This window comes from Tenrec ecaudatus, chromosome X, assembly GCF_050624435.1.
Source record: "Tenrec ecaudatus isolate mTenEca1 chromosome X, mTenEca1.hap1, whole genome shotgun sequence".
Taxonomy (NCBI): Eukaryota; Metazoa; Chordata; class Mammalia; order Afrosoricida; family Tenrecidae; genus Tenrec; species Tenrec ecaudatus.
Window position 1 is genome coordinate 149,335,316 of NC_134548.1, and position 22,886 is coordinate 149,358,201.

At 43.5% G+C, this 22,886-nt stretch overlaps 1 pseudogene; it reads right to left on the bottom strand.

The window, feature by feature from the left end:
* Positions 1 to 3,711: 3,711 nt before the first annotated feature.
* LOC142434991 (large ribosomal subunit protein uL6 pseudogene) lies at positions 3,712 to 4,283 on the bottom strand (annotated as a pseudogene).
* Positions 4,284 to 22,886: the final 18,603 nt, after the last annotated feature.

Sequence of the window (22,886 nt, forward strand, 5' to 3'; positions counted from 1 at the left end):
ACCACCCCAGAAACCTACCACTGGCAGGAGGCTCCTTTCCTCTCTACCCCTTGCTTCTTATCTTGATCATAAGAAAGAGCTCAGACAAGAGTCAGAGAAAAGGTATGAACAAAAAGTAAGTCTATTGAAGGGGAAGCCTTTGGAAAAGAAGTTCAAATGGGGCCTTTGTGTAGTCTCACAGGCCCCCAAATAGGCAAGGGGAGAACTTATATGGCCTAATGGTTTAATTAACCACCAGAGGTGGCTTTCTGGAGGGTCCTCTGCTATTGACTGACTCCCTGTAGTGTCCCTCCTTCTTTCAGGTCTGCATATTCTGGCATACTATCATCCCAGTACCCACACTTCCCCCTGTGCTCTTGTCTCAGACCCACAACTCAGGTCTATTCAATCATTGTCTGGATTGGTCTTTCTTCCCCTGACCAGGCCATTATCTCCAGTATCTCTGGTCTCTTCCCTTGATAAGGAGGTGTATTCAATTCTGCCCTTCACCTTCCTTTGTCCTGGCAAGGTGTATGCAGAAGCCTGTCTCCCCCCTCATGAGTTTAAGCTTCCTGCCGGTTTCCTTCCACTTACCACTTCTTCTGCCCTTGCCATTTTCTGACTCGCTAGCACTTTTCATTTGTCCTGCGGGCTGAAAACCTTGCATGACTCACTGCGTTGCTTTCTTGAGGTGGTCTGCAACCAAATCCACAAGAGATCATCCCAGGCATGCCTCGGGTGTCAACCACAGAGGGTTGGGGTTGACATTGAGTGCGTGGACACACCGACATTAAACCAGTGCCTGCCATATAATAACTCAACTCACTGGCCTCAGGTTGACACCAACTCATAGCAATCCTAGAGGACAGAGGAGACCTGCCCCTATAGGTTTCAGAGACAAACTTGTTACCATAGTAGAAAGTCTCATCTTTCTCCCAAGGAGTGGCTGGTGGCATTGAACTGCCGACCTTGTGGTGAGGAGGCCCACATGGAACCACTACACCACCAGGACTCCTTGGAATAAATATACTTTCAGGAGGCATCGAATAAGGGCCCCTAGAAAAGTAAATGTTGTTATTACCCTTGTCCTCTGAAAAGCCAGGAAGGCATTTGGGATTTGGTCACGGCACAGCCACTTGGGCCTCATTACTGATCCCCTGGTCTTCTACAAGACTCGTGTATCCATGTTCCCTGAGGACCACCAGGACATGGGGAGCAGCATCTGGACAGCAGCCATCATCTGGTGTGACCCAGAGTGACACCAGGGGCTGCTTGCTCCGCAATCTCTGACTACGTGATTTCGAAGAGCTGCCCATAACTACATGGCACTCCCTTGGGCACGGGATGCTGACAGACCAGGAGCGGCCACTTGGATTTCAACCTGAATAAGGGTCTGCTGTTCTTATTTTCAAATGGAGGCAGGGGAGGCAGGGGAAGGTGTTGTATGAACGCTTAACAGTCTGGTCCTCTGCCACAGGTGGGAAGGGAGTAGCCCTGCCTTCTGTACACCTCAAAAAAGGCCACCCCACTGCCCAGCAGGGCTGGTCTCTCTCCTTGGCTATCCAACACTTGCGCTTCCCCCAGTGGTGCTTTCCACCTGCCTTCTCCCCAACTCCCCCAGCTGCCGTTCCATTTCTCAGCCTTGTCTTTGACTGCAAGAGGAAGTTTGGCGACATCAGATGCACACTACTCATCAACATTCAACGTTGCTAAAGCACGGAGTCAGGATGGTCCAGCCTCCTGTTTCAGAATCTAGCAGCAACACTGGACAGAACAAAGCACTCCTTTCTGCTTGGTACACTGTCTGCCCTGGGCTTCTCAGATGAGCATGCCAACGCATGGTCCTTGGACCTCTTTGCAGTCTAACCTCACTCCCTTGATAAGCTCATCTACCCTGTTTCCCCGAAAGTAAGACATCCCTGGAAAATAAGACCAACTTATAATTTTGCCTCTTGCCGAAATATAAGGCATCCCCTGAAAATAAGACCTCCCCGAAAAACAGGCCCCACCCCCCGAAGCTACCATAACTCTGGACTCTAGATTGTAGTGGCGGGTGCTGCCACGCAGCTAACTGTTGGCCGCAGTGCAGCCAGAGCAGACAAGAAGTGCGAGGTCTCTTTTAATAAAACAATAAACAATAAATGTGTACCACATTCTTCTTCATGAAAAAATAAGACATGCCCTGAAAATAAGACCTAGTGCATCTTTGGGAGCAAAAATGAATATAAGACACTGTCTTATTTTCGGGGAAACAGGGTAGTTCCACACGTTTAACTCCCTTCTATATTGTGAGGCTCTGAAATGATATCTGAAACTCAGATCTCTCTCTGGAACTCCCAACTCATATATTCTGCTGCCTATGTGACAGCTCCACGTGAATGTCTAATGTCTCACGTCAGGGGCCTTTGAGTCAATTCCAACTCATGGCAACCCTGTGTACTTCAGAGTAGAACTTGGCTCTGAAGGGTGTTCAATGCCTGGGATCATTCAGAAACAGATTGGCAGGTGAGATGTCCCTGGGTGGATTCAACCAATCAGCCTTTCATCTAGTAGCTCATGGCTGAACACACACACCCTTCCCCCCCAACCCCCTTCCACCGAGAGACTCCTAGATATTTAATAGACGCATCAGACTTAACATGTCCAAAATGGAATGTCTGATCGGAGGTAAATCCAAGTGTTGTGGAATCTGAAGCTTATTCAATTTGGAGCTCCCCCTTTTTTTAGCGTAAAAGAATGTGAAAATAGCTAATATACTTCCAGAGCTTGAGAAAATCAGAAGCTCAGAAAGCTAAGCTCCGTTAGCTATGCAGTAAATCTGTCTTGGCTCTTTATCTTGACCCTCCCAATTACACACCTGTCCATCCCAGAGTCACCCTTCTAGTTATTCAGGTCAATGTCTTTCAAGTCAGACATTCTTCCTGGTTCTACTTTCAAAATACAAGGGGGATTCCCCCAAAATTCTTGAGAAAATGCCATTATCATATATATATATATAAGTTTTGTGGCCACTCATATATTCAGGAGCTGACTACTTCTTACCAGGTCCCCTGCTTCTGATGTGTAGCCACCTGATGTACACCAGAACAAAACCCTACCCACTCCTACACCAACCACACAATTGTCCCTGTGTTTCAGCCCATTATTGAAGCCGTGGTCAATCCATCTGATTGAGGGTCTTCCGTTTTTTTGCTGACTCTCTACCAAACAGGAGGTCCTTCTCCAGAGACAGGCTCCTCTTGCGGACCACTTCTGGCTGTATGTCTTCCAAGATATATTTGCTTGCACTTCTAGCAACACATGGTACGTTGAATATTCTTCACCATCACCATAATGCAAAGGCATCCACGCTGCTTTGGTCTTCTTTCTTCCTTGTCCTGCTTTCCTGTGTGTAAGAGACCATTGAAAGTACCACTGGTTTGAATCTGGGGCATCTTGGACCTCAAAAGGACATCACTTCTTTGAACACTTTAAGGAGGTTTTGCCATCACATTTGGCCAATGCAGCGCATTGCTTAATTTCCTGACTGTTGCTTCCATGGCTATTGATTGTGGGTCCAAGTAACATGAAATTGAGGACAAATTCAATCTGTCCTCTGTTTTTAGTGATGTTGCTCATTGGTCCAGTATGAAGATATTTTTTTCATTACATAAACTTTATTGGATTGGATCAAAGCATGACAGATAAGTCTAAAGGAAATCATCTACACTGTGATTAGACAGCTCTTAGAGCTTAATCATGAGCCTGCTGAACCGTCCCTTTTTCAGAAACATAGACACCATCCAAAAACTTTCGGATATCCTTGTTTATCACTGCTGCGGCTTGCGGAATTAAAGCAGCTGAATTTGCTACAAGCTCAGTGTCATTTCCTTCAGGAATTAACTCACCTTTCTGGGCTTGAGAAACGGAACTGGCAACACCTGTCCTCATGCGAACCCTCCAGATGTATTTTTCACCCAAGGAGTTACAGATTCAAACAAGAGACCCGTTCTCCTGAATAACCACGTTGATGGGAAGTGGGCACACACAGCCCTCATCTTGTATTGGAAGCCCAGTGTCACGCCCTTGATCATGTTCTGTACGTGACTACAGATGGTGCAGACAGTAGCCAGTTCCTTTCTGTTTCCCCACAATTTGTCAACAGGAAGTCTCTTCTTCTCAGGGAGGCTGAGTTCTATGTTGATGTGATTGAAGTCTCTCCGCAGGGTTCCTCTGGGGTCCTTCAGGATGACTGTATGCCCCTTCAGGGAAATGTCCACATTCTCTGGAATGTCCACAGTTTGGTTGCTGAGAATGGTCTTCATTCTCGCAGGAGATGCGGCCAGATATTTTATTTTTTAATGATGGCTGCAGTCTTTGATCCTCATCAGTAAGTGCTTCAAGTTCGTTTGGCTTTCAGCAAGAAAAGTGGTATCATCTGCATATATCAGGTTGTTAACGAGTCTTCTTTATAATATCCAATTTCTGGAATTATTTGCTCCACGTACAAATATGGTGAGAGAACACAATCCTGACTTTAAAACTGGTAGAATCCCCTTGTTCTGTTCAAATGACTGTGTCTTCATCCATAAATAGGTTCTGCAGGCCCATAACTAAGAGTTCTAGAATTCCCATTCTGTACCTACCCATAGCAGTGCTTTTGATTTTGTTTGGGGTGAGTAAATGAATGAGCTTCCTCATACAAAACTTACCTGCTATAGTGGAGACCTCAAACCCACCTGTAAGATAATTGGACAGTCCCTTTCCAAAGGGCCACATGGAAAGGATGATAAATCCTGGGTGCGGTATAGCACTGATGAACCACATAACTATCCTCCAGTGCCTTAATATGTCCTCCCCTTACTATTATGGTTTTTATTTGTTTCACCACATTAATCATGACTGATTTGCGTTCATCCATTTGTATATTTAGGATCGTTTGGTACATGAAAGCCAAGATAGATAACCCTTCAGAAACAGTAACAGGAGTAATAGTCTCCTGAGGGTATGGGAAGAGGAGGGTGGAGTGGGAATAGGGAGCTGAGAGCACTGGTGACTATATAACATCACTCAGTGGGATCTAACAACAGAATTGTATGTGAATGGATACATTGGATATGTAAGATATGCCCCAAAAAATAATAATAAGGGTTCCTGGGGCTGTAGAGTGGAGCGGGAGGGGGGGTGGGGGTGGGTGGGAAGGGAGCTGATATAAAGAAAGGAAATGTTTTGAAACTGGAAGCAATTGTACAATACTGCTTGAGGTGAGGGACCTATGGAATGCTATGATATCTGTAAGAGCGCCCAATAAAAGGATTAAAAAACAAAATGAAAACTTATCCACATCTAACCCTTCTGATCCTCGTACTTTCCTGCTACAGGAACAGAGACCACTGTGTCTCACTTTCATCTGTGGCACAAACTAGTTATGCACAGCTACTCACAACCTCAAAACCAACAAACGCGCTTTCACTGAATCCATGCTGACTCGTGGCAACTCTTTAGGACAGGGTAGAACTGCCCCTTTAGGACAGGGTAGAACTGCCCCTTTAGGACAGGGTAGAACTGCCCCTGTGAGGTTCTGAGACTGTAACTCACTACGGGCATTAAAAGCCTTGTCTTTCTCCTCAGGAGCAGCTCGTGGTTTCAAACTGCTGACCTTGCAGTTAAGAGAATAATGTGTAACCACTCTGCCACCCACACCTATGGAACAATGGTTCTCAAACATAAGCAGGAGACAGGATTCCCTGGAGCAGGGCTTCTGAAAACAAAAATGGTGAGCCCCCTCCCAAGTTTCTGCTCCTGTTTGAGGCCCCCAAATTTTGCATTTTTAACCAGTTTCCAGGTGAAAGTCCTGCTGCTAGTCTAAGGACCACACTGGAGCAGCGTTGACTTTACCTCCCCTGTTTTCTCAGTAATGATCCCTAGTAGCACAGTGCTTAAGTGCTCCGCTGCTAAAGAAAAGTCTCGGTGGGAGAAAGGTGTGGTAGCCTGGGAAATTCATGGGAAGTCCTACTTTGTCTCATAGGATCATTATTTGTATCAATCTACGACAATAGGTTGGTGTTTGTGGGGTCACTTACACTACCAACTATCAATGACTGCCTTTCAACTGGATCTTTCTTATGTTCTTCCCATTACTACTCTATCTCTTATCCTTCTGATCATAAGTCAAATGGCTTCCGTTATCTAGAAGTTTCCATCTTTTCACCTACCACTCACTTCTCCCCTCATGCTAAGAGAGCGTCTCTCCCCATAACTCCACCCTAACGCTTCTCATTGAAGTTTAAAAAAAGTATCTACACATTTGAAATTTGAAGGACATTTGTTCGTCATCATCTTACACACTGACAACCATGTCCTCCTTCATGAAGCGTGTTCTTCCCTGGGCCTCCAGGTGAAAACAGCAGCATGTTTCTTTCTCCTACTTCTCTCTCTAGTTCCTCTTGAGATCATATGCACTATCAGACCATTAAGCATTGGAGATCCTCACATTTTGATCCTAGGCACTCAGCTATTATTCCTTGGTATTGTTTGCTGAGCAAATCATCGGAGAGGCTAGATGATAGAAAGAAGAACATGGTATCAGGTTTGAAGAAAGGCTCCTTAGCAATCTGTGATATACAGATGACAGCATCCGGCTTTCTGAAAATAAGAGGACTTGAAGCACTTGCTGATGAATATCAAACACTATATCCATCCATATGGATGACATTTCAACATAAATTTAAAAATCTACACAACAGACCAATAAACTACATCACTCTAAGAGGAGAACAGATATTGAAATTGTCCAAAATTTCACTTTACTTGGATCCACAATCAATGGCAAGAAATGCAAATGATATATTGCACTGGGTAAATTTTCTGCCAAAGATTTCTTTAAAGAACAAACGTGTTGCTCTGAGGACTAAGGTTGGCCCTAGTACAGTCAATTGCCTAATATGCTTGTGGAAGCTGGCTAATGATGACTGCAGAAGAATTGATGAACTTGAATTATGGTGTTGGCCAAGACTACTAAAAGTATCATGGATTGCAAGGACAAACAAATCTGTCCTGAAATAGGGTGAGACTGTGTCTCATGTGCTCTGAACATCACGAGAGATGTCCCTGGAGAAGAACATCATGCTTGGGACTGAAGAGGGTCAGCAAACAAAGGAAGAGCCTCAATGAAATCGATCCACACAGTGACTGCAACAAGGGGTTCAAACATAGATCAATGTGGATTGCACAAGACCTGGCGGTGTTTTGTTCCATTGTACATAGGATCTCTGTAAGTCAGAATCAACTCCACGGCACATAACAACTTTCTTTTTAATACGAATGACTATTTACTATTGATGCATATTTTTAAGTGTTTTGAAATGTCATTTTCTTGTTGTTGTTAAATGACCATTTTATTGGGGGCTCTAGTAACAATTCATACATCAATTGTCTCAAGCATATTTGCACATAATTGCCGTCATTATTTTCTAAACATTTACTTTCTTTTTTTTAACTTTCTTTTTTTGATCAATTGCTGGAAGAAGACACCATGTGTAGGCAAGTAGAGAGGTGGCAGGGACAGGGGAGAGCCTTCGGGAGATGGACTGGTATACTAGACACAAGGACGTATTGAAACATTCTGGTGACAGTGAAGATGGCATAGGACTGGGAAACATTTCTTCCTGGGCTACCAAAGTTCGCCATAAGTCAACGTCAACCATACACCAACCGTCTAGCTACCCTTCTTTCCAGGGAGTGGGCTTTTTAGTCCCAGGAGCCTTCCATAGCCTCACGGCCCAGGTGGGAAGCAACTAGTCAAGCTAATAACACGCAAATCAGAGTGCTATGTCGATGGGGCACAAAGTTTGCCCAGCTTAGAGAACCCTTTAAAAAAAAGAGTGCACAATTATGAATACAAAGTTAAGTTCAGGGCCTTGGGATTTATCTGTTAAGGGACTCTGAAGCCAAAGCTTCATCCTCTTGTAGAAAAATCATTCTCTTATTCTGCGTGTATTATTCCACTAGCTCTTAGCCATGACCACTCCTCCACAGTGTTCTACTGAGACTAGAACATTCTCATCTTATTTCCAACCTGATAGCTGTGCGCTGAATGCAGACAGTCTTGACTGGGAGACCATTTCTTCATTGTTGTCAATTCTTAGTTTTGCTCACCAACTTCAAGTTCCATTTAGGAGGTGACCAGAACTTCCCGCTTCCCTCTCCAGCCATAGCTGCAAGACATTTGGGAATGAAGGCTATGATCAGTGAGAAAAGCAGCGCCGAGATGAAAAGGACGTCAATTTCCCATTTGGATGTGTGATACTCAGCTATTCAAGCATACAAGTGGGGGTGCTTCATGTTGATCCAGAGTTGGGATTTTGCCAAATAGATGTGGCATCAGGACAGGGACAAAGGAATTAGGAATATGGTGGGACAGATGTTGAGCACAAGGTGCTAGACTCAATGTTGAAGGACTGGGGGAATGGGGAAGATGATGGAAATGGGTGCTTGGCGTGGGCGGAGCTGAAGACAGTTTACTCTGAAGCTATGGTCCTAACTGAATCATTAGTGATCTCTATGACAGCACTATCTCCTAGTCCTCTTTCTATGATTATAGTCACTACTTCACAGTCTTTTTTTTACGGACCCTCTTTCTTCATCTGCCTCATAACTATTTGTGTTCCCAGAGCTCTCTCTTCAACCTTCTTTGTTCCTAGCGCTAAGCCTTTTCTGAGAGAAGTCATCTACCAGTATAGGTCACATAAATGGACCATAGGCCTGGCCTCCATCTCACTCAGGTCTCTTTTCTTGAGCACTGGGCCCATATATCTAGCTTCATTGGATGACCCTGCTTGGATTCCCCACAGACACATAAAATCCAATGCAATCCAACTTTTCCCCCTCACTCCATATTTGATTATCTTCAAATATATTGGGAACCATTTTTACAAATTTCATTGTATTTTATTTCAATAACAACTCTATCATGTTCATTGGGATTGTGCACATTTCAGACATGAGGAAACCAGGGCTCAGTTTATTATTTTTTCAACAGTTCTATTGGCACCTAATCCTCAAACCATACAATTCAATAGTTCGACCATTCAATCATATGAAGAAGAATTGTATAATCATTATCATATCAATTTTAGAATATCCCTCCCCCCAATTAAATTACCTTTAAAATGAGTTGTGCAATTACAGTCAGACCTAGTGCTCCCTCCCTACTCCTGCCTTCAGTGTTTATTCCAGAAATCCCCTTTCCCTCCCTATCACCCACCCCCCATCCCTGCATCCCCTAGCAACCCTTGTATCAGTTATTATCACCATGCATCTACTCCTCCTGTGCTTCACAAACTGGGAAACCCATCAGAAACCATGAAAAACCAAAATCTAAATACGATGGTAAGAATAAAATAATAATAGCATAAAGTCAAAAATACAAATAATGAGTAAGAGAAAACAGACCCCCATGAACATTCAAAAGCCAGGGAAGAAAGGTCTATCATGGAACATGTAAGAGATACTTGTACCTAGAGCAAATGCAGGTTGGGTCTATAGGGAGGTCAACTGGCCAAGTATCAAGTTTGATGCAGCATAATCAAGATTACAGTGGTCTCTGCCCAAAAGTAAGGCTATTTGAGACACTTGCCTGTGGCTAGAGAGGATCTGCCAGTGGTTAGGTCTGCCTAGATACTCTGAAGATGGGTTTGGGCCTCCCACCATCCCTCATAGCCCTCCACAAATTGGGTGTTCATTATATTAGCTCTGATACTTTTCCCTTTGCCTTTTTAGAATTTTTTTTTTTTTTTAGAATTTTTTAAATTGTAACATTTGGATCACACAAGCTGGTGTGCTCCTTCCATGTAGACTTAGTTGACTCTTCACTTAGATGGCTGTTGTTTGAAGACAAGTCTTTAAGACCCTCAACACTATTCTGATTAATAGCCTGGCACCATCTGCTTTCTTCATCACACTTTGCTCCAGCACCCATATCTACAGTGATCATTTCATGAAGGTGAGTATCGAGCAGGACCATGTTACTAGAACTGTTCTTGAATTGGGCTAGAGTTAAGTAGGAGCCCAGACTCCATCTGCTTTTCCGTGGGGTTTGCGCGTCTCAGGTTTACTTTGGCAGTTGTAACATGACAAAATCAAAACCCTATAAGACCAACTGCATCAATAGCAGTCATAAGCCAACTAGCAACCATACAAACAGGACACACACACATAAACACGCACAAAGAAAGGTGTGGGCCAAGCAAGCTACAAGCAGGAAAGCAAACATCTATCTAAACAATGACGTACAGCATTGTCAATCACCCCCTCCTGGGCTATAAGTCGATTGCACTATTATCATCATCCATTTTCCCAATGACTCAGCACTCCAGAGACTGTTGGTATGAGGAGTGAATGCTAGTACAGTTCCCCCTTGATCCGAAACCCATGACTTTTTGCCCTACACAGTTTGGTCTCCCAGTAAATTGGCCTCTGTTGACCCTAAGTGTGGAGATTGATGCCAGGGAGGCTTTCCTGGATCAGTTCGTCCAAGTGCAGAACCCTGCTCAACGAATCAGAATTTGTCATGCGACTGAAAGGTGGGCATCGAGAAGGGGCAGGAGGAGAGAGTGGAACACAGCCTGGCCCACCAGGCCGTGAGGATGATGTTCCTGAGTAGAGCAGTCAGTCCACAGAGAGAACAACATGCCTGGCCCCACTATGAGAAATGATGCCCCTCAGTGACTAAGGGCAATACAGGGGACAGCACCAGAGACACAGTGTGGGAATTGCACCTGACCTGATCCCACCACACCGAGGCAAAGCACAGGGGGAGTGCAGCGGAACAGCAAGGGAATGGAGTGGCAAGATCCCCAGGGAATGCTGAAAGTGGACTTTGGGGCCAGGGCGTGGTGCCCCAACAGACTGGACTGGAAAACACTCCTAAGGGCCAGCAAACGATCCCTGAACTAACTACAAGCTTTTCTTTTGTGAAGTGCTTTGTTTTGTTCTTCGTCAGTGGTTTGTTTTTGTCGTTTTGTTGTCTGGTTATATACTGTTGCTTTGTTTCCTTCTGTCTTGTTTTTGTGCATGTTAGTGTCTCCACAGGTCTGTCTGAATAGGACAGGCTGGATGAACTATCTGGAGGAAAAACAACGGGACCGACAGTTCCGGGGGGACTTGGGGTGGGGGGGTAGGGGGGGTAAGGAAGTGGTGTTAACAAACACAGGGACAATGGGGAAAACATGGAACCCAAAATGGTAGTGAGTGGGGAGTGGCAGGCCTGGTGGGGAATGATCAAGGGTAAGGTTGCGTAGAGAAGAGGTATACTCTAGCCCAGGTGGCGACGAAGCATGGTAGTAGGGCAGGAGGAAAGTCAAGGGAGATGGAAGAAAGAGCTAGGAGTCAAAGGGCATTTATGGAGGTCTAGACAAAGACATGTACATGCAAATATATATAAGAGGATGGGGAAATAGATCTATGTGTCTATATTTATAGGTTAAGTATTAAGGTGGCAGAAGGACCTTGGGCCTCTATTCAAACACTCCCTCAATGCAGGAATACTTTCTTTTATTAAATTGGAACTCTATGATGCTCACTCTCCCGACACAACTGCTGGAGCCAAAGTGGGCATTGAGGTACTACGTGCATGGTGATCCTGAGTCCTTTTCCACTGGACACCCACCATGCCGGGGTTTCCCCCAAGGTCCAATGGCCACCACTTTCACCATCCCTGAACACCCACTCTCTGCTTCTTCTCCCATCCAAATACCCCAGCCCTCAATCCAAGGGTGCAGGCAACTTTGAGGCAGGGCTCAGTTCATTCTTCATGGCCTCTATGTTAAGTCCTTCTGGTGTAGCCCCTGTGCTATGCCAAGCTGCCTTATTCATCATCATGCTGTAGTTCACCGAAGGCTGGGAGAAATGTATTCATACTGTCTACAGGAACATAAAATCTGGCCTATTGTCTCCTTGGGTTCCCTACACTTGTTTAGCATCCCTTCCCACTGTGGGGTTAATTCTCTTTAATCACCCACCATACACACCAACCAAACTATTAGCGTCGCTTCCACAATGTAGATGGTCCCCTCTCCTGGTCTTGGCTTAAATCTCTGGAAAACTTCTCCTTCCATTCCTGTGGGGCCGCATTGATTTGCCCCAGCCTTGTATTGATGTTGTTTAGCCTCAAGTGGATGATCATCTCCCCTTGGGACTGACTCCAGACAATGTGGGGTCTCCTTCTTCGAGTTGGTTCTTGTGAAGTGAGCAATAGGGAAGTGTTGTATGGTTCATTGCCAGTAGGGAGCCTTGTTTTTCCTTTTTTTTCGGGAATTGGTTCTTAAGATTTGTTTAGTTATTGTTTCTTCTTTTTTTTTTGGTTTTTTTAAAACATTTTATTAGGGGCTCATACAACTCTTATCACAGTCCATACATATACATACATCAATTGTATAAAGCACATCTGTACATTCTCTGCCCTAATCATTTCCTTTTCTTTCTTTTTCCCTTTTCATTTTTTACATTTTCTTAGGGACTCCTACAACTCTTATCACAATCCATACATATACATACATCAATTGTATAAAGCACATCCATACATTCCCCGCCCCAATCATTCTCAAAGCATTTGCTCTCCACTTAAGCCCTTTGCATCAGGTCCTCTTTTTTTTCCCCTCCCTCCCCGCTCCCCCCTCCCTCATGTGCCCTTGGTAATTTATACATTGTTATTTTGTCATATCTTGCCCTATCTGGAGTCTCCCTTCCCCCCCTTCTCTGCTGTCTCTCTCCCAGGGAGGAGGTAACATGTGGATCCTTATAATCAGTTCCCCCTTTCCAACCCACTCACCCTCTAATCTCCCAGCATCGCCCCTCACACCCTTGGTCCTGAAGGTATCATCCACCCTGGATTCTCTGTGCCTCCAGCCCTCATATGTACCAGTGTACAACCTCTGCCCTATCCATCCCTGCAAGGTAGAATTCGGATCATGGTAGCTGGGGGGAGGAAGCATCCAGGATCTGGGGGAAAGCTGTGTTCTTCATCGGTACTACCTCGCACCCTGACTGACCCATGTCCTCTCCTAAACCCCTCTATGAGGGGATCTCCATTGGCCGACACTTGGGCCTTGGGTCTCCACTCTGCACTTTCCCTTTCATTCTATATGGTATATATATATATATATATATATATACACATATATTCTTTCTTCTTTTTTTTTTTGCATGATGCCTTATACCTGGTCCCTTGGGCACCTCATGATCACACTGGCTGGTGTGCTTCTTCCATGTGGGCTTTTTTGCTTCTGAGCTAGATGACTGCTTGTTCACCTTCAAGCCTTTAGGACCCCAGACACTATCTCTTTTGATAGCCGGCACCATCCGCTTTTTTCACCACAATTACTTCTTTTTTTAAATTTTTTTTATTTTAACAATTTATTGGGGCTGATACAATTCTTTTCACAGTTCATACATATACATACATCAATTGTATAAAGCACATCTGTACAGTCTTTGCCCTAATCATTTTTTTCTCTTTTCTTCTTTTACATTTTATTAGGGACTCAAACAACTCCTACCACAATCCATACATATACATACATCAATTGTATAAAGCACATCCATACATTCCCTGCCCCAATCACTCTCAAGGCATTTGCTCTCCACTCAAGCCCCCTGCATCAGGTCCTCTTTTTTTTCCCCCTTCCCTCCCCATTCCCCCCTCCCTCATATGCCCTTGGTAATTTATACATCGTTATTCTGTCATACCTTGCCCTATCCGGAGTCTCCCTTCCCCCTTCTCTGCTGTCCCCTCCCAGGGAAGAGGTCACATGTGGATCCTTGTAATCAGTTCCTCCCTTCCAACCCACTCACCCTCCACTCTCCCAGCATCGTCCCTCACACCCTTGGTCCTGAAGGTATCATCCACCCTGGATTCTCTGCACCTCCAACCCTCACATGTACCAGTGTACAGCCTCTGTCCTATCCAGCCCTGCAAGGTAGAATTCAGATCATGGTAGTTGGGGGGAGGAAGCATCCAGGATCTGGGGGAAAGCTGTGTTCTTCATCGATACTACCTCATACCCTAATTAACCCATCTCCTCTCCTAAACCCCTCTATGAGGGGATCTACATTGGCCGACACTTGGGCCTTGGGTCTCCACTCTGCACTTTCCCCTTCATTTAATACGATATATATATATACATATACACATATATACACATACATACACACACTTATATCTTTTTTTTTTTTTTGCATGATGCCTTATACCTGGTCCCTTGGCACCTCGTGATCGCACTGGCCGGTGTGCTTCTTCCATGTGGGCTTTTTTGCTTCTGAGCTAGATGGCCGCTTGTTCACCTTCAAGCCTTTAAGACCCCAGACACTATCTCTTTTGATAGCCGGGCACCATCCGCTTTTTTCATCACAATTACTTCTTATAGCGGTGGACGTATACAATTCTTGTTCTTTTGTGATCGACTTACTTCATTCAGCATAATGGTTTTCAGGGCCTTCCATATCATGTGGTATGCCATGCTTTCATTGCTGTTTTTAGGGATGCATAGTATTCCATTGTGTGTATGTACCTTGGTTTCTTTCTTTCTTGGTTAGGGATTTCAATTTTATTTATTTTCTTATTTTTTGCTGCTAATAAGTTATTTTATTAGGGCTCTTACAGCTCTTATAACAATCGATTGTATCGGGCACATTTGTACATATGTTGCCATCAACATTTAGTTTCTTTATCCATTCTTCAACTGTTGGGTATCTGGGCTGCTGCCAGTTTCTCAATATTGTGAACTGTGCTGCTATAAACATGGGAAAGCACACCTCCACTCGTGTTGTTTCTCTTATTTCTTTAGGGCATATGCCTAATAGTGGTATTGCTGGGTCATATTTGATTTCAACTCTCAGTTGCTTTAAGTATCACCATATCATTTTCCACAGTGGCTGTATATATTTGCAAATCCACCAGCAGTATATATGACTTCCAATCTCTCCACATCCTCTCCAGTATTTGGTGTTTACTGTTGTTGTTTTTTTTTAATTTGGACTAGCATTGTGGGGGTAAAGTGGTATCTCATTATAGATTTAATTTGCATCTCCCTGAGGGCTCATGATCGTGAGAATTTCATGTGTTTGTTAGCCATTTGTACTTCATTTTTGGTGAATTGACTTTTCATATCTTTACCCCATTTCTTTTTTTTTCTTTTCCATGTTTCTTAAGTGGATCTCTTGTTATTTTCTTGTTATTTATTGAGCTGTTGTAGACCTCTGAATTATTTTCTTAATGAACCCTTTTTCCAATGTGTCATTTTTTTAATTTTTATTTTTTTTTTCCAATGTGTCATTTTTAAAAACTATTTTTTTCCCAATCTGTGAGCTTTCGTTTCCCTCTTGTGGTGAAGTCTTTTGATGTGCGTAAGTGATGTGAGTTCAGCATGTCCCCATCATCTCTCTTGTCTTCCACTGGGCGTGCCTCCTCCATTACACTGGGTCGTCTGTCTGCCCTGCAATAGGGTCCCTAAGTTTGTTCCAGCCTTCTCCTTGATGATGCTGAGAGCTTTGGGATTTACATTTAGGTGTTCCATCCATCTTGAGTTCATTTCTGTTCATGGGGAAAGGTCTTATTTCATTCTCCTGAATAAGTAGATCCAGTTCGTCCAGCACCATTGGTTGAAGAGGCTTTTTCTCCCATTGGATCTTCCTAGGTCCTTTGTCAAAGACTAGATGACTGTAAGCTTATGCCTTTCTGTCTGGGTTTCCTGGTCTGATCCATTGGTCCATGTATCTCTCATTGTCCCTGTACCAGACTGCTGCGACTCCTGTGGCTATGTAGTAGCTTTGTAGGTCAGGCAGTGCTGGGCCTACTGCTTGCGTCTTCTTTTTAAGAAATTCTTAGCATATCCTGGGTCTTTTGCCTGCAGAGTTCAGTTTAGATGAGCTGTTCAGTTTCTAGTTATACTAGAAGTGTCAGTGCTGGGATTTGAATGCATTTTTGTTTGGCAGAATTCTGTCTTCCAAGGATTTCTCTGTATTTTATCCTTAGATACACTGACCTTATTGGTCTTTGTACTGGTCAATTGAACCACCCTCCATCCAGTTACCGAAGCAAAAAATCTGAAATCTCTCCTCATCACTTCTTCCTCCCTATCTCTTTACAGAACCCTGATGGCATAGTGGGTTGGTTACAAGTTGGTCTAGTAACCCCCAGGGCAGCAGTTTGAAACTACCAGGTTCTCAATGGGAGAAAGATGAGGCTTTCTGCTCTTGGAAAGAGTTACAGTCTTAGAAATCCACAGAGGCAGTTCTACCTTGTTCTATGAGGTCACTATTAGTTATAACTGACTCGATGGCGGTGCGTTAGTTTGTGACCCCTTTACACGTCATTGTCAAGTTCTGCTCATTTTACTTCTTAAATATCTTTTGAATTTATCTACCTCTCTCCAGTTCCACCATCACTGCTCTAAAATACCTATTTGGCTACCTGCAACCCCAAACTGACCTCCACATGCCTACTCTGGCCCCTCCACCCATCCTCCACAGGCAGCCAGAGATGATGTTAACAAAGCAGAAATCTGATGAGACCATTCCTCTGAGTTTCTGCTTGTGGTGGTGGGATTCTGGTAATGACTATGGATGAGGGCTGTACAACACGATTCATGGAACTGATAGCACTACATGGTATAGCTATGTAAATGTCAAGCTGACAAATATCATGTTCTCTATGTCCTTACAGCAGCATTGATGCTATAGTGAGTCCCTTGGGGAAGGACTTGGCCACCCCCTTCAAAATACTGCACATGCAGTAGGCCTGGCTCCAGAGTTGTCTCTGCCTGGCAGGTTTCTCGCCACTGGAGCATGGGCCTTGACAACCACACCTCTTCGAGAAGTCTCCGTGGTCTGTGTCTACTCCCTCTTTATATCCTTGATCTTGGGTCCTTTGTGCCGCTTGTTTGAGGGTTCTGTAGCACAGGTTCCCAAATTGATTTTGCCTACTGAAACTTTTCAGGAGGAAAAAAAGGACTCAGTGCCCCTCTGGCAAATAAAAATATGTGTACTTTAGTCCATAATCCAGAATAAAGTGTAGGTATCTGCTTTTGCAGCAGCCCTGGATGGTTGTAGTGCCCCCTATGGAGTAGTATCACCCATTTTGGGAAACACACCTACATAGTACATCTAAGTAGAAGCCACTTGTTCCAGTATTAGTCACCATCATCCAGATCCTTGGGCCATGGCCAGGCTTTATGCTCTAACTTAGAGTAAGCCTCCAGGGCAAGTCAGCTAGCATCTCTGGGCCTCGACTTTTCCAGCTTTAGACATGGGAGTCAGCGTTAGCAGAGACAACAAAGTTTGAGATTTGGTGGTGGTGGTGGTGTTTTATTTAATCAGACAGACTTTTGAATATCTTCATTTATTGACTAAAGGGTTATTTTTGTACTGTCTGTTATCTGGCAGTCAGAGAACAGGGCACTGGTGACCCAGTGGTAAACAAGATAAACATTGAGGTAATCACAGCCCACATGAAACTTAGGTTCTAGCTGGGAAGACAGGCAAGAAACAAGTAAACATATAATTATAAATTGTGAAAAATGCACTGTAGAAAATACTATGATAGAGAATGAGGGAGGGTGATCAGGGTGAACTTACTTCCTACAGAACGACTAAAGGCAAAACCAAACTATATTTAGGACTTTAGTCAAATTATAGTACATTGTAAAATAATTCTGGTAGGTAACTGTTGTGAGCCTCAGCGGGCATAACCTCTGCTCCCAGGAACCTTGCTGGGATCTCCAAGAGAGAGGTGTAGGACAGTCAGCACCTAAGAAGCCCTCTAGACACGTTTGTTCCTTTCGCCTTCTGGCTTCAACCGACTCTTGTCCTCCAGCTAGAAAATCTCTGAAGGCTATGCAGCCTGGTCTGGTAGCTGTTTCCCTACTTACTTCAGTCAGTTAGGAAGCTAAGGAGCAAATCAAGCCATCTCCAAATTAGCATACGTAATAAAGTGCTCACACTTCAGGAGTGCATCAGGATGCTTTCCATGCAGGGTCTCCTCCTCATTACATTTGGCTAAGCCTTCCCTTAAAACAGCGGTTCTCAACCTGTGGGTCGTGACCCCTTCAGGGGTTGAATGACTCACAGGGGTCACCTAAGACCATTGGAAAACACATAACTATTTCACAATATATAATTACATATTGTTTTTGTTATTATTCGCGATGCTTTCATTATATTTAATTATGTTGAATTTGTAATAATGAAAATAAATCCCACAGATCAGATATGCATAACAGTAGCAAAATTACAGTTATGAAGTAGCAACAAAAATAATTTTATGGTTGGGGGGTCACCACCACATGAGGAACTGTATGAAAGGGTCACGGCATGAGGAAGGTTGAAAACTACTGCCTTAAAACAACCCATTGGGAAAGCCACAAATGAATGGCTTTTTACTTTCCGAATTGGTGTCATCTAGATTTCCTTCCCATGGACTTGGATTTTCACAAAAAACGAACAGGATAGACCACAACTGTCAGAAGACAACTATCAGAAGACTGGGCACCTAAGTCAAGCGGGCACCCTTCCATAGGGAAAGGGCACTGAGGTTCTTTTCAGCTACAGGCAAAGACATGGACAGAGTTTCATTTTCAGACCCAAGTTCACACAGCAAAGCTGCTAGCAAGCTTCAACCAAAATTCAAGGTGGTAAACTCCCTGTCCACTCTACCTGTTTAGACCAGTAGTTGCCTGATGTGGCAATTTTTTAAAAATCACTTCAGCAGAAGTGATGCTCCTCCTGGCAAGCCATTCCATCAAAATTCTTGCACATGTACACACACACATTTACATATACACACTGCCAGAAAGAATGGTAATGTTTTTGTCCAAAATAATGAGATGCTTTATGGTCGACATTCACCATATGCAGGAATCTGCACCAAGAGCTAAGATGCAATCTACCATATATGAGTTTATCTCCAGGTATTTCATGGACCTGCATTGGTCCACCCTCTAAAAAAGACAGAGCTGGACACATACACACAGTGCAGAGACGGTTTGCTTACTGTTAGACGTGTCCCTCCAAAGACAAGGTGAAGCCCGGTCTCAGAAAGAGATTATGCCATCGGACCCGGAAGAAAAGAAATTAAAGCAATGTGCTTGGTTTCTGGTGCGACATCTTTTTATGAACATGAAAGAATCACTATTGATGCAAAAGCTGCTTCCAACAAGTCCTCTTTAGGACCACAAAGCTCTACTGTGTTTTGTAGGCATTAACCATGTTAGAAGATGAATCAGCACCTAATATTCAGAAGGCCTGGGGGAGTTTTCATTCTAAAGCATATTATTGTAACGGTGGTTTTATCTTCCAACAGGTGTGTACTCACTTCTGTTTCTATTCAAAACCACCAGGTCTGATGCAAAAATTTAAGAGCTCTGTCAAAATTAAAGGTACCTACTTAGGGTGAAGAGAGACAGTGGACAATATAAGATATAAAAATCATAATTTATAATTTATAAAGGGTTCATGAGGGAGTGAAGGGGGGATGGAAAAATGAGAAGCTGATATCAAGGGCTCAAGTAGAAAGAAAATGTTTTGAAATGATGATGACAACATATGCACAAATGTGCTTGACACAACGGATGAATGTATGGGTTGTGATGGGAGTTGTAAAAGCTCTCAATAAAAGTATTTCAGAAAAAATATAAATAAATAAAAGAAACTACTTAGACATTAAGCCAAACCAGTGCTGTTTTCAAATTATTCAATAACGGTAACTATGGGGGCATGCTGGAAATGCAAGCGAAGCAATAGCGTTAATAGCCATTTCCCAAGGTGATGATGCTTTTGAACAACTCTTTGGAAATAGATCTAGTAATATCCCTCGTTTTGAAGCAATTTAGAGAGGATTAAACCTTTGTAGAGTGACTGTACTGAAATAAAAATTGATACACAATAAAAACCAATATTACTGATTGTAATTTTAATTGCTTTTGACATGTCAGTTGAGAAAACTTAACCCAGACCTCCAACATATACAACACGCAAAGCTGAAGTACTCCAGTATTTAGATAGGCTTGTCCCTTGAAGCACACTTCTACATAAATCACTCCAAGCAACAAAAGAACAGAAGTTATAGTCAAACAGATGCAATTTGGCAGTTTGGTTCTCCTAAGTCATTAGAAGAGCCCTGGTGGATGTGCAAAGTAATGTAAGGACTGGGAAAATTGTGGGCAACAGGAAAAATTACTGGAATAATATGGAAGAACTTCCTCTTAACCATGATCAGTAACAATTTTATAGTTTCCAAAGTTAAATTGTCCTTCCCTCATCTTGTTAAAAAATACTCACCATTAGAGATATAGTAATTATAATTCATTAAAACTTTTCTAGAAAAGAGATGTTACCAAAAGCTATTTTCAAAAGAACCAGAAAAGCATTAAACCCACAGTCATCGATTCATTTCAGGTATCTTCCAACACATCCACTGCTTCTCAGGAGAAAGATGAAACTTGCTGCTCCTGAAAAGATTTCTAGTCTGGAAAACCCACACGAGCAGTTCTCTTCATGGGGGTGCTATGAGTCAGAATCGCCTCAGTGACATTGAGTTTGCAGTCCAACCCAATACCAAACACTTAGCTGAAAATGAGCATGGTTTTGGTCCTTGCAATAGTTTATTGTGCCAGCCTGGCCGATAAACACAAGTAGGATTAATTGAAGGGCGGAGGGATAAATGGCTCGGTGAGCCTCGCCTTGCTTGCTCTGTGCCTCAGTTTAAAGGGGTATACTACCTGTGGGATGCCTAGCCTGTGGACTGTGTCGCTGTAAGTTGAGGTCCCTTTAATCCCACACAATTGGAATGTTCGTCTCTGTAGCTGGGGACTGACAGTTGATGACAGTTGGTGACCTGCCTTGCTGTTTGCTGCCTGGGTATATATAGCCCAGCTCTCTCTACAGAAAGGGACTGGCAACTGGTGGCTCTTAAGCCTCAAAGGACTGCTAGTGTCTCACTGCTTTTTAATTTAACTGTTAATTTCTTGTATTATCTCTCTGTATATAATTTGACGGTTCATTTCTTGTATTATATATCTATCTTTATAAATATATTTATATATAATTACTAGCAATCTGGTTTTGTCTCTCTAGAGAACCCTGTCTAACACATTTTGGTACCAGGAGTGCTTCTAGAGAAATAAACCATAAATATGGGTTTCTTAAATTGGCTTTCCAACCTGATTAGTCTTAACGTGGATACGTCTGCTACCCTTACTAACCATGGTGTGAAACAGCACAGATAATACCTAAAGTAGCACCACCGATACATGAGGTGCTGGTTAAAGGAGATGCTCTATGTGATCATATGTTTTTTTGATGATGACAAGTATAGGGAAGCTGGTTGGCTGGTCCTTCTTACAATGGAAAGTGTGATTAAGGAGAGGGATGATCTCAGAGCCTCAAAAGCACGCCTCAGGTGCAGACTAACAGATTTGAAAACTTCCATCTGTGCTACAAAGAAGAGCCTTCTCTCCTCTAGTAAAAGAGCTGACATTGCTGAGAACCAGGTCCACAGTCTCATTATACGAGTGGCTGAATTACAATGGCAGCTGAATTGCAGATCTAGAGTAGTGTCTGAAACCAAAATAAGGGCATTAATTGGGAAAAGGTGGGACCCTGAAACATGGGATGGGAACATATGGGCTGATGATCCAGAAGAAGAGGATTTTGAGCCCTTAGAAACACCTGAGCAGATTAGCCAAACCATTCAAGTTGATATGCCCGGTGGGGCTGCATCAGTAGCATTACCTGAGGAAGATGCCTGGCAAGATATTGCTGAGAGCACCCAGGAAACACCCTCACCACCCATTATTTCCTCTAGACCTGTCACTAAAATTCAGTCTCAGAAACCTCCGAAAGGTGAGGTTGAGAGGATTATCCAAGAAGAAACGTGCTATACTCATAAAGACCTGCTCGAGTTTTCAAATACATACAAGCAAAAGCCTGGAGAATACCCCTGGGAATGGTTACTCAGGGTGTGGGATACTGGTGCACGAAATGTAATATTAGACCGGTCTGAATTACTGGATATGGGACCCCTAAGCACAGACTCTTCTTTCAATGTCTCTGCGAGACAGGCTAAAAAAAGGTTCTAAGTCGTTATTTGGTTGGTTCAATGAAGCATGAACTGTCAGATGGCCTAGATTAGACCAATTTGAAGTACCTGACCTACCTTGGTACACTGTAGAGGAAGGCTTAGAGAAATTGGTATGTTAGAATGGATCTATCAAGATATTCCCATAGACCCAAAAAGGGGGTGTCCCGAGGACATGCCCTTTACCACAACCATAAGGAGCAAGTTTGTGAAGTGAGCCCCAGCATCTCTGAAGACTCCTGTAATTGCTATTTTATGTGCACCAGGATTAACAGTGGGCACTGCCCTAAGCGAACTCTGACATTTGCCCACAATGGGGCTGATTGGTCCCCGTGATGGTAGAGAGCAGGTGTCAGCACTGAATCAACAGAGACAGGGTGGGCGTGGTTAAAATAGACAACAAGTTTTCAATAATAATCAAAGCAACCTGTCTCGTGTGGAATTATGGCATTGGCTACTTAGCCACGGTTTCCCTAGGAATGAAATAGATGGGAAGCCTACTAAATATTTCCGTGATCTGTACAGGCAAAAGAATGGTACATCAGGTGAACAGCAGAATAGACAGTCACGATTGCTCAATCAATTCCCAGACCTGAGCCAGTTTACAGACCCACAACCCCTTGAATGAAGGGGAGGCCGAGTCCCTTGTAAGGAGGACCCTGCTACATCACTGAAGGTTTATACTGTTAGTCTTTCTTCTAGCCTTCCCCAAAGGGACCTGCGGCCTTTCACAAGAGTGACTGTTCATTGGGGGGAAGGAAATAATCAAACTTTTCAGGGATTACTAGACAGAGGCTCA